Genomic DNA, 12,582 nt, shown 5'->3' with positions numbered 1-12,582 from the left:
TAACTTGGAGGTTCTTTTGAGATAGACTTCTGAAAAAGAAGATGCATCTTATTGATATGAGTACACTATTAATTCTATTAAGTCTTGGGCCAAGATATCACTATCCACTGGGGCTAGGATATTACAGTTATGGTAATAACACTTTTAATAAAAACATCTCCCTTTACAATAAATATGATAGATAAAAGCTTCATCTTATTTTTGCAGCGTCATACGCTGACTTGGTCATAGAAGTATATGGTGCTGGGACTGTGTTGTCCGGTGACAATTCACCTCGAGAACATCTAGAGGAGTATTAGAAAACTGGCCTTGAAACCCGATTGGTTTGAGACTCGGCACCGTGGCACAGGACCAAGAGTGCTAGGTTGCCTCCCAGAAGCGACAGACCATTACGAGCCTACTTTCTGTTAGAGCAAGGTTAATAATATAGATCACAATAGGCTTTATGATATTGTCATATCACATATAACTAACTAAAAGTCTAGTCATATAATAATATATATTGTATATTTAATATTTGATCCATCATTTTCTTACAAACTGTGTTGGAGTCCGTGAGTAGCCCGCTTTTAGCTGGCTATTACTGAGCAACCCACTTTCTTTCTATCTCCATTTTTTATTTCTTTCATGTTACATAAATTTGGCATGACATATCTTACACTTGACCTACATCATTTTATTATACTTGCTCTTATCGTAATTTTGGAGGATGTATTATACCGCTATTTGAGGATATGTTTTTCCTTTAAAAAAATGTCGTGTACATGCCTATCCACTTATGCTCTGTAGGCTGGTACCTTTTGTTCAAAAAGGTTGATTCCTTTGTTTTATATTAAGGCCCTGTTTGTTTTAGATTATAATCTCTCCAGATTATATAATCTAACGCAAATAATCTAGTAGGTAAACAAACAACTAGATTATGAGCTCAGATTATATAACCTAAAGTCCAGATTATGATAATCTCATAATCTCCTTAAGAGTAGCTTATTTGAGATTATTTTGGCAAAAGACCCACTACCCATGGTTATGTAAATAGAAATTACAATATATACCATCCTTCTTTTCTCACCTCAAATAAACAAACAAGGGTATTGTTGTCTTTGTGAATAATCTACATTTGTATAATCTAAACTACCAAACAACTACATATAGATTATAATATATCTAGATTATAATCTAGATTATATAATCTATAAGCTGAAACAAACAGGCCCTAAGACTGTCTTCAACAGTTTACTCATATAGTCACCCAAAACATTGTTTGCACTGTACACTATACTTGTAACGCCCTGAATTTGGGTGTAGAATTTTTTCTTCTTTTCTCTCACCAAATTCGGGCGTTACTCTCTTTTCTCTTTCCTGCTTCGCTCCCTCTTCCCAATTTCAAACCAGTATAGTGACGGGTGTCCGTGTCATGTATAAACCAAAACCTAAGTGTCATGGGTGTTGCATCATGCCGAGGCACATTTCTTTGTTTGATGTTGCGTGTTCGTCTCGTTCCGTTTCGGATTTCGATTCGCGATTTAATTCCGTTTAATGGTCGTGCACGTCGTGGGTTTCGATCCGCGAAGTGGCTCGGCCCAACCCAACCCAACCCAGCCCGGCCCGGCCCTGCGCGCCCCTGGCGCCCACACCCCCCCCCCCCCATGTGCCTCCTTCTCTCTCTCTCTCTCATTTGGATTTCCCGCGTAGCAACCTCCCTCTCCCTCTTCCACCTCTCTCTCCCCGTGGTGCCCTAGGAATTGGAGACGGCGATCACCGGAATTTGGACCCCAAGGTGAGCTCCCCTCCCCTTCTCTCTCTCTCCCTCTCCCTCCTCTTCTTCCCCCCCCCCCCCCCCCCGCGCCCTCTCTTTCCCCTGCTCGTGCGCGCCCCTGCCCTCCCCGTTCGCCGGCGGCGCGGCCTCACCCTGCCCTCCCTGCTCACCGGCGGCGCGGCCCCGCCTCCCCCTGCCCGCGGCGGCGCGGCCCCGTCCCCTGCTCGCCGGCGCGCAACCCCGCCCGCCCCCTGCCCGCGGCGGCGGCCCCCGCCCCCACCCTCCCCAGCCCGCGGCGGCGCCCCCGCCCCCTGCTCGTGCGGCGGCACGCGGCCCCCGCCCCCTGCTCGCGCGGCGGCGCCCCGGCCCCGCCCCCTGCTCCCCCGGCGCGGTCTCTGGCCCCCGGCGCGGCCCCAGGCGGCTCGGCCCCGGCGTAGCGCCCGCCCCGGCCCCGGCGCGGCCTCGGCCCCCTGCGCGCGTTGTCCTGGACCTTGGCGTGGTTCGCGTGGCCTTGGCGTGGCCTCGCATTTTCCAGTTTACCGCTAGCGCGTTCCCGCGTGCGCAAACCCGCGCTCGCGGTGATTATGTTTGGTTGGTAGTCAATGTCAAACTCCGTTAGTTAGCATGCTGCGTCGCGCGCTTCGTCACGCGACGGATTTGTCTAATTTCAGATTCTATTTATGTGTTGCGTCATGCGCTTCGTCGCGCGACGATCCATTTTAATTTCAGGTTGTTTAAGGTGTAACGTCGCGCGTGTATTCACGCGACGTTCCACTTTAGACTCAGTTTAGTCGACATATGTCGTCGTGCGTTTCGTCGCGCGAAGCTTAGCGTCTCGTTACAGTTAATGCAAAGCGTCTCGTTGTGCGCTCGGTCGCGCGACGAGTCGTGGATTTCTTAATTCGATTTAGAGTGCCATGTCGCGCGTCTCGCCGCGCGACAATCTTTTTTATTCACCTTCATCTGCTTATAATGATTAGACATGAAACATGACTTTACTTTATGCTAAACATAGTGTCTGTATTAATGCCTTTCAATTGAGCGAGTGGTTTAATTCATAAATATGTAACGTGATCGTTCCTCGACTGTCTTTTTCTCTTTCTCTCTTAACCTTAACTGCGAGCCCGCGTGGAACGTCTGTTTACTTACTGCATTCTATTGTATGGTGTACTGTTCGTTTGTATTAAATGTGTGGGTGTATGTATGTTTGCGCTCGCATAGAGAACGATCTGGTTGAAGAGCTCGAAGAACTCGCAGGAGAAGCCCCTGAGCAGCAGTCGGTTGGTGGAGGCAAGTGTCCCTTGACCTATCTCTGTCCTATTCATTCTTTAATTCACCTCCTGCATTACACATTTATGTCTAAGGCTTGACTAGTTTTGTTATCCATGTCCTTGTTTACCTATTTGGGTTGGATTATTATTGTCTAGCTTTATGCTATTGCTCAACTATAATCAATGAACATGATGGGATTATCTATGATACGCTGTTTTCCCTCTTCTTATTATGATGTTATACTTGTGGCCTTTAAGGGGGCTCGAGCGGTTTCTCGAGTGCCTCTCCGTAAGGACCTGTTCTTTGGATGACCGCCCGGGAAAACAGTGCAACCATGAGGGTGGAATGGGGTGCCCTTAGCTGAATAATTAAAGGATCCGGGGTGTAGTTCGCTTCGCCGTCGTGCCGTCAATGAGGCTCGGTGTATGTGGCTCGCACTGCCAAGGTTGATTTGTCCCTTGGGGAGGAGTGCGGTACATTTAGGAAACCTAACGGGCGGCTATAGCCCCGGGGAATCTTCGTAAAGGCTACGTAGTGAGACCCTGCCTACTCACCTTGGGAGTGTTCAAGGGTCCGTACAACCCGAGGCAAAAAGGGAATCACGGCTCATGGGTAAAGTGCGCAACCTCTGCAGAGTGTTTGAAAACTGATATATCAGCCGTGCTCGCGGTTATGAGCGGCCAAGGGAGCTCCAGTGATTAGTGGTACTTGATCAGAGACACTTTGGTTTACAGGTGGCAATGAGACTGATGGTTTTGGTTATGACTATGGTGCTGGTAAGTGGTATTCTTTCCGTTTGGAAAGGGTACATCGGGCTAATAACTTGGGTTAATGCTAAAACCTGGCTTTCTATTAGTAAATAATAATCTGACCAACTAAAAGCAACTGCTTGACTTATCCCCACATAAAGCTAGTCCACTACAGCCAAACAGGATACTTGTTGAGTATGTTGATGTGTACTCACCCTTGCTCTACACACCAAACCCCCCCATCCCCAGGTTGTCAGCATTGCAACCACTGCTCGAGAGAAGATGAAGTTGTGGAAGGAGACTTCCAAGAGTTCCAAGACTATGACGAGTTCTAGGCGTGGGTTAGCGGCAACCCCCAGTCGGCTGCCTGTGAAGGCCGCGGTTATCTACGTTTCGTTTTCGCACTTTGATTTATTGTAAGGACTATATGAACGTCTCAGACATATGATGTAATCGACTATTATTTCCCTTTTTAATACTATTTGAGCACTGTGTGATGATGTCCATGTTATGTAACTGTTGTGTACATGAATTGCTGATCCTGGCACGTACATGGTTCGCATTCGGTTTGCCTTCTAAAACCGGGTGTGACATAGGTGGTATCAAAGCCGTGTTGACTGTAGGACCGCTAACCTAGAGTAGAATGGTCGTTCTAAGGACTATAGACCTCTGTCCCTGCCTTGACTTTGATATCCCTTCAAAAGTTGGTCATACCGACCAAAACTATGTTCTACTATATATTATACCTTGCTGAAAATTGTGTTTTATTCTAATCCTTCATTTATTTATGGTTCATTACTTGCTGGTCATATTAATTCTGTTCTCACTCTTTTGCTTGCGGTGTCTTTTGTAGATGGCTCGTCTTAGACACACTGCACGAAAGTCCGTCATCCCCTTCTTACCCTCCCGCCTTGCTGAGCGTCCGCTTCGCCGTTCCGTGGCCGGACAGTCCAGTCACTTGGAGAGGCTGCACCACCGCCTGCATGAGGAGCAGGAACGTCGACGACAGGAGCAGCAGGGCTCTTCTTTCTTGCTCCAGCAGGAGATAGAGTCTGTGAGGAGCTGCTCCCCTGTGCTTCCCCTGGAGGCGCCCCCTGCACCACCACTGGGCGCCCCAGCCTCTGGAGTAGCTGCTGGAGGAGACCCAGACGACGGAGGTGGCGACGACAGCTCGAGCCACGACGTCGACTTCTCTGCTGACCAGGAGCCGAAAGGATGGGTTGCTCGACCCATCACTCGCGATGCTGCTCGCGGGTGTCACTTCCACGATGCGCTCGACACCCTGCTACATCGGGCCCTTAACCGGCGTACTTGGTCCATCGAGTATCGCTATGTGGTCTACCAGCATAGTCGCGGGGTCTACCCGGACCGCTGGGAGGCGACCTGCTTGGTGCGCCGTCCGGAGAACAGTCTCCAAGGTGCTGAGGTCTGCTCAGAGCACTATTCTATCTATGAGCGGGACTCAGCTGAGGCGGCCATGCAAGATGCTGCACGGCGTGCGCTTTCGCACTACTGCTCGGTTTTCGGTGGGGTAGCTGACGGTCTCAACCTGAAGTACTACCCCCGCCGTCCATCTGGCAGCACAGGAGGCGTGATTGTTTCACCTGTCGGTGAGGACAATCCTAGGTTGAGCAGCACAGTCAACCTAGCCATCGTGCTAAACACGGAGCTGGACCAAGCGCTAGACGAGCTGAGTAGGGCTCATGCTGAGATCGCCCTGCTGCGGGCTGAGCACGCGGAGCGTCGTCACCTGGATGATGGTTCCCCCGCTCCCGTCGGGACTCAGCACCCGTACCGCTCACCTCGGCGTGGACACCAGTCTTATGGCAATCCCGACTGCAAGACCAAGATAAATCTAGAACCATAGATCGTTAGAGTTGGATCTTGTAATTAATACAAAATATATACGTAGAAGCTACAGTCTTAGCGTTAGTCTCGCTCTTAGTTAGTCTTAGTTAGACAGGGTAGTTTGCTATATCCTGTGCATTTATGTTTGTCATGATGAACTATGTTTGGTTTGGATCTTTGTAATGACTGTCACCAGAGTGTGGGTATCCCCTGCATTATGGTTTACCTGTTATATGTTAAATGGAGTTAGCTATATAGTTGGGAAACCTTTTATTCCACTTTCCTCTTTACCTGAGAAGCTGTGTGGTCTGTGTTGGAGATCAGTGAAGATGCTCATATGTTCAGTGCTGTTGAAGGATTCTATACTCTTTTCTTATGCTGCAAGATTTGCCAGATCAGTTCTGATGTGTGGTTGCATTCTGTAGATGTCAGAGAACAGGCGCAGAGGAGGAAGGCGTGCTCAGTAGGAGCGAGCTGCTCAGCAGGATGAGGTGCCCCAGCAACAGCACCTGCCGCCCCCGCCCCTGATGTCGATCGAGCAGATGTTTCTGATGCAGACTCAGGCAGTTCAAGCCATCGGTCAGACTCTGGCCGCCATTCAGCAGCAGCAGCAACAACAGAAGCAGGCCCCACCTCAGCCTCAGATGCCCAGAGACAAGCGTGCTTAGTTCATGAGAGGTCATCCACCAACGTTTGCTCACTCTTCTGACCTCATGGATGCTGAAGACTGGCTGCGCACTGTGGAGCGGGAGTTGCATACCGCTCAGTGCAATGATAGAGAGAGTCTTGTACGGTCCCCGTCTGTTGAGAGGAGCAGCCCAATCATGGTGGGAGTCTTATCTCGCCACCCATGCCAACCCCGACGCCATCACCTGGGAAGAGTTCAGAGGTAGCTTTCGTCAGTACCATGTTCCTGCAGGTCTGATGACAGTGAAGAAGGAGGAGTTCCTGGCCCTTAAGCAAGGGTCATCGTCTGTCAGTGAGTACCGGGACAGGTTTCTGCAGCTGTCTCGCTATGCTCCTGAAGATGTCAACACCGATGCCAAGCGACAATATCGTTTCCTGAGAGGCTTGGTTGACCCTCTTCAGTATCAACTGATGAATCACACCTTCCCGACATTCCAACACCTGATTGACAGAGCAATCATGACAGAGAGGAAGCGTAAGGAGATGGAGGATCGTAAGCGCAAGATCAGTGGACCCCAGCCTGGAAGCAGCAATCGTCCTCGTTTCTCAGGCAATCAACCTCAGCAGTTCAGGTAGAACCAGCGTCCACCTCAGCAACATCAGCAGTTCCAAAGGCAGTATCCTCAGCACCAGTATCAGAATCGTCAGAGCAATCAGTCAGGAGGTCAGTTGCAGAGGCAGAATCAGCAAGCACCTCGTCTTCCTGCCCCAGCAAACCAGCAGAGCAATCAGGCAGCACCAGCTCAGGTTGGAAACAGGGCATGTTTCCACTGTGGAGAGCAAGGCCACTGGGTGATGCAATGTCCGAAGAAGGCAGCCCAGCAGCAGTCAGGCCCCAATGCCCCAGCAAAGCAGAATGTGCCTCAGCCAGGAGCAGGCAACCGCTCCCAGCCGCGCTACAATCATGGGAGACTGAACCACTTGGAGGCTGAAGCAGTTCAGGAGACCCCCGGCATGATGGTAGGTATGTTCCTAGTCGACTCCCATATTGCAGAAGTGTTATTTGATACTGGAGCAACGCATTCTTTCATGACTGCATCATGGGTAGGAGCACATAATCTTCCAATTACTACCATGTCAACCCCCATTCAAATTGACTCAGCCGGTGGTAGAATTCGAGCCGATAGCATTTGTTTGAATGTAAGTGTGGAAATAAGGGGGATAGCGTTTCCCGCCAACCTCATAGTAATGGGTACTCAGGGAATAGATGTCATCCTAGGGATGAATTGGCTAGATAAGTATCAGGCAGTTATCAGTTGTGATAAAAGGACAATCAAGTTGGTGTCTCCACTAGGAGAGGAAGTGGTGACCGAGTTAGTCCCGCCTGAGCCGAAGAAAGGAAGTTGTTATCAGATAGCTGTCGATAGCAGTGAAGCAGACCCAATTGAGAGTATCAAGGTTGTGTCTGAGTTTCCAGATGTGTTTCCAAAGGACTTACCGGGTATGCCACCAGAGCGGAAAGTTGAGTTTGCCGTAGAGCTTCTTCCTGGAACCGCCCCCATCTTTAAGAGAGCTTACAGAATATCCGGACCAGAGTTGGTTGAGCTTAAGAAGCAGATTGATGAGCTGTCAGAGAAAGGTTACATCCGGCCAAGCACCTCACCTTGGGCTGCCCCTGTCTTGTTTGTGGAAAAGAAAGATGGCACCAAAAGGATGTGTATCGATTACCGAGCTTTGAATGAAGTCACGATCAAGAACAAGTACCCTTTGCCCAGAATAGAAGATCTGTTCGACCAGTTGAGAGGAGCCAGTGTGTTCTCCAAGGTTGATTTGAGGTCAGGTTATCATCAGCTCAGGATCCGACCTTCGGAAAGACGGCATTCATTACCAAGTATGGGTTGTATGAGTTCACAGTGATGTCTTTTGGTTTGACCAATGCGCCAGCCTTTTTCATGAACTTGATGAACAGTGTATTCATGGATTATCTCGATAAGTTTGTGGTGGTATTCATTGATGACATTCTGATTTATTCTCAAAGCGAAGAAGAGCATGCAGATCATTTGAGGATGGTATTGCAGAGATTGCGAGAGCACCAGTTCTATGCAAAGTTGAGCAAATGTGAATTCTGGATCAATGAAGTCATGTTCTTGGGTCACATAATCAACAAAGAAGGATTGGTTGTGGATCCGAAGAAAGTGGCAGACATTCTGAACTGGAAGGCACCAACAGATGCTCGAGGAATCAAGAGCTTCATTGGAATGGCCGGATACTATCGGCGATTCATTGAAGGGTTTTCGAAGATTGCGAAACCAATGACAGCGTTGCTAGGCAACAAGGTTGAGTTCAGGTGGACCCAGAAATGTCAAGAGGCCTTCGAAGCGCTGAAAGAGAAGTTGACAACAGCGTCTGTCCTAGTCTTGCCTGATGTGCACAAGCCCTTCTCGATGTATTGTGATGCTTGTTACACCGGTTTGGGATGCGTGTTGATGCAAGAGGGAAGAGTTGTGGCTTACTCGTCCCGACAGCTGAAAGTTCATGAGAAGAATTACCCAATCCATGATCTAGAGTTGGCAGCAGTAGTTCACGCACTGAAGACATGGAGGCACTATCTGTATGGACAGAAATGCGATGTTTTCACAGACCACAAGAGTCTAAAGTACATATTCACTCAGTCAGAGCTGAATATGAGGCAGCGAAGATGGTTAGAGCTGATCAAAGACTATGAGTTGGAGATTCACTACCATCCAGGTAAAGCGAACGTAGTGGCAGATGCTTTGAGCAGGAAGAGTCAGGTCAATCTGATGGTCGCTCGTCCGATGCCTTATGAGTTGGCCAAGGAGTTTGACAGGTTGAGCCTCGGATTTCTAAACAATTCGCGAGGAGTCACAGTTGAGTTGGAACCTACCTTGGAGCGAGAAATCAAAGAAGCGCAGAAGAACGATGAGAAGATCAGTGAGATCAGGCGACTGATTCTAGACGGCATAGGTAAAGATTTTCGGGAAGATGCAGAAGGGGTGATATGGTTCAAAGACCGCTTGTGTGTTCCCAATGTCCAATCCATTCGGGAGTTGATACTCAAGGAAGCCCATGAGACAGCCTATTCGATTCACCCTGGCAGTGAGAAGATGTATCAGGATCTAAAGAAGAAATTTTGGTGGTACGGAATGAAGAGGGAAATCGCAGAGCATGTGGCTATGTGCGATAGTTGTCGAAGAATTAAGGCAGAGCACCAGAGACCAGCTGGATTGTTGCAACCGTTTCAAATCCCTCAGTGGAAATGGGATGAAATCGGTATGGATTTCATAGTCGGATTGCCTCGCACTCGAGCCGGCTACGATTCTATTTGGGTAGTGGTGGACCGTTTGACCAAGTCAGCCCACTTCATACCCGTCAAGACCAACTACAGCAGCACAGTATTGGCAGAATTGTATATGTCTCGGATCGTTTGCCTTCATGGTGTGCCAAAGAAGATAGTGTCAGACCGAGGAACGCAGTTCACCTCTCATTTCTGGCAGCAGTTGCATGAAGCCTTGGGCACACATCTGAATTTCAGTTCAGCGTATCATCCGCAGACAGATGGTCAGACCGAAAGGACCAATCAAATTCTTGAGGACATGTTGAGAGCCTGTGTGTTGCAAGATCAGTCCGGATGGGATAAGAGATTGCCTTATGCAGAGTTTTCCTATAACAACAGTTACCAGGCCAGTTTGAAGATGTCACCATTTCAGGCGTTCTATGGAAGGAGTTGTAGAACTCTGTTGCAATGGGATCAGCCTAGAGAAAAGCAAGTGTTCGGGCCAGACATTCTGCTTGAAGTCGAAGAGAACATCAAGATGGTTCGAGAGAATCTGAAGATAGCGCAGTCAAGACAGCGAAGCTATGCAGACACAAGAAGAAGAGAGCTGAGTTTCGAAGTCGAAGACTTTGTCTATCTGAAAGTGTCACCGATCAGAGGAGTCATAAGGTTCAGAGTCAAAGGCAAGCTAGCACCCCGCTACATTGGTCCGTACCAAATTCTCTCAAGGCGTGGAGAAGTGGCCTATCAGCTCAGTTTGCCAGGAAATTTGTCTGATGTGCATGATGTCTTTCATGTGTCTCAATTGAAGAAGTGCTTGCGCGTGCCAGAAGAGCAATTGCCAGTTGAAGGTCTTGAAGTCCAGGAGGACTTGACCTACGTTGAGAAGCCAACACAAATCCTTGAGACCGCAGACAGAGTCACCCGAAGGAAGACCATCAGAATGTGCAAAGTCAGATGGAATCACCATTCGGAAGAAGAGGCAACCTGGGAGCGTGAAGATGATCTGATGGCTAAATACACTGAGCTCTTTGCTAGCCAACCCTGAATCTAGAGGGCGAGATTCTTTTAAGGGGGATAGGTTTGTAACGCCCTGAATTTGGGGGTAGAATTTTTTCTTCTTTTCTCTCACCAAATTCGGGCGTTACTCTCTTTTCTCTTTCCTGCTTCGCTCCCTCTTCCCAATTTCAAACCAGTATAGTGACGGGTGTCCGTGTCATGTATAAACCAAAACCTAAGTGTCATGGGTGTTGCATCATGCCGAGGCACATTTCTTTGTCTGATGTTGCGTGTTCGTCTCGTTCCGTTTCGGATTTCGATTCGCGATTTAATTCCGTTTAGTGGTCGTGCACGTCGTGGGTTTCGATCCGCGAAGTGGCTCGGCCCAACCCAACCCAACCCAACCCGGCCCGGTCCAGCCCGGCCCGGCCCTGCGCGCCCCTGGCGCCCACACCCCCCATGCGCCCCCTTCTCTCTCTCTCTCTCTCATTTGGATTTCCCGCGCAGCAACCTCCCTCTCCCTCTTCCACCTCTCTCTCCCCGTGGTGCCCTAGGAATTGGAGACGGCGATCACCGGAATTTGGACCCCAAGGTGAGCTCTCCTCCCCTCCCCTCCCCTTCTCTCTCTCTCCCTCTCCCTCCTCTTCTCCCCCCCCCCCCCCCCCCCCCCGCGCGCCCTCTCTTTCCCCTGCTCGCGCGCGCCCCTGCCCTCCCCGTTCGCCGGCGGCGCGGCCCCGTCCCCTGCTCGCCGGCGCGCGACCCCGCCCGCACCCTGCCCGCGGCGGCGCCCCCCGCCCCCGCCCTCCCCAGCCCGCGGCGGCGCCCCTGAAAGGGAAGTAGGCTTACACCTAGTTCCTATATAATTTTGGTGGTTGAATTGCCCAACACAAATCCTTGGACTAACTAGTTTATTCCAGTGTATAAGTTATACAGGTGCAAAAGGTTCACACTTAGCCAATAAAAAGACCAAGTATTGAGTTCAACAAAAGAGCAAAGGAGCAACCGAAGGCTCCTCTGGTCTGGCGCACCGGACTGTCCGGTGTGCCACCGGACAGTGTCCGGTGCACCAGAGGACTCCAACTCCAACTCGTCACCTTCGGGAAAATCCAGAACCGGTGCGCTATAATTCACCGGACTGTCCGGTGTACACCGGACAGTGTCCGGTGCTCATTTGAGACGCGGCTCAGGAACTCGCCAGTCTCGGGAATTCGCGAAGGCTGCTCCGCTATAATTCACCGGACATGTCCGGTGTGCACCGGACTGTCCGGTGCAACCTCGGGGCAACGGCTACTTCGCGCCAACGGTCACCTGCAGGCGCATTTAATGCGTGCCAGAAGCGCGCAGTCGTCAGGCACGCGGGAGCCGGCGCACCGGACACTGAACAGTTCATGTCCGGTGCGCCACCGGACATCGAGGCGGGCCCAGAAGTCAGACCTCCAACGGTCGGAACCCAACAGCATTGATGACGTGGCTGGGGCACCGGACATGTCCGGTGTGCACCGGACTGTCCGGTGCACCATACGACAGACTGCTCCATCAACGGTCAAGTTTGGTGGTTGGGGCTATAAATACCCCAACCACCCCACCATTCATTGCATCCAAGTTTTCCACTTCTCAACCACTTACAAGAGCTAGGCATTCAATTCTAGACACACCCAAAGTGATCAAATCCTCTCCAATTCCACACAAAGCCCTAGTGACTAGTGAGAGTGATTTGCCGTGTTCATTTGAGCTCTTGCGCTTGGATTGCTTTCTCTCTTTCATTCTTTCTTGTGTTCAATACTCACTTGTAACCAAGGCAAGAGACACCAATTTTGTGGTGGTCCTTGCGGGGAGGTTTTGCTCCCGGTTGATTTGAGAAGAGAAAGCTCACTCGGTCCGAGGGACCGTTTGAGAGAGGGAAAGGGTTGAAAAAGACCCGGCCTTTGTGGCCTCCTCAACGGGGAGTAGGTTTGAGAGAACTGAACCTTGGTAAAACAAATCCGCGTGTCTCACTTCATTATTTGCTTGCGATTTGTTTTCACGCCCTCTCTCGG

This window comes from Zea mays, chromosome 2 (assembly GCF_902167145.1).
Source record: "Zea mays cultivar B73 chromosome 2, Zm-B73-REFERENCE-NAM-5.0, whole genome shotgun sequence".
Classification (NCBI taxonomy): domain Eukaryota; kingdom Viridiplantae; phylum Streptophyta; class Magnoliopsida; order Poales; family Poaceae; genus Zea; species Zea mays.
The sequence above is the reverse complement of the archived record's forward strand: the minus strand, read 5'-3'. Positions refer to the sequence as shown.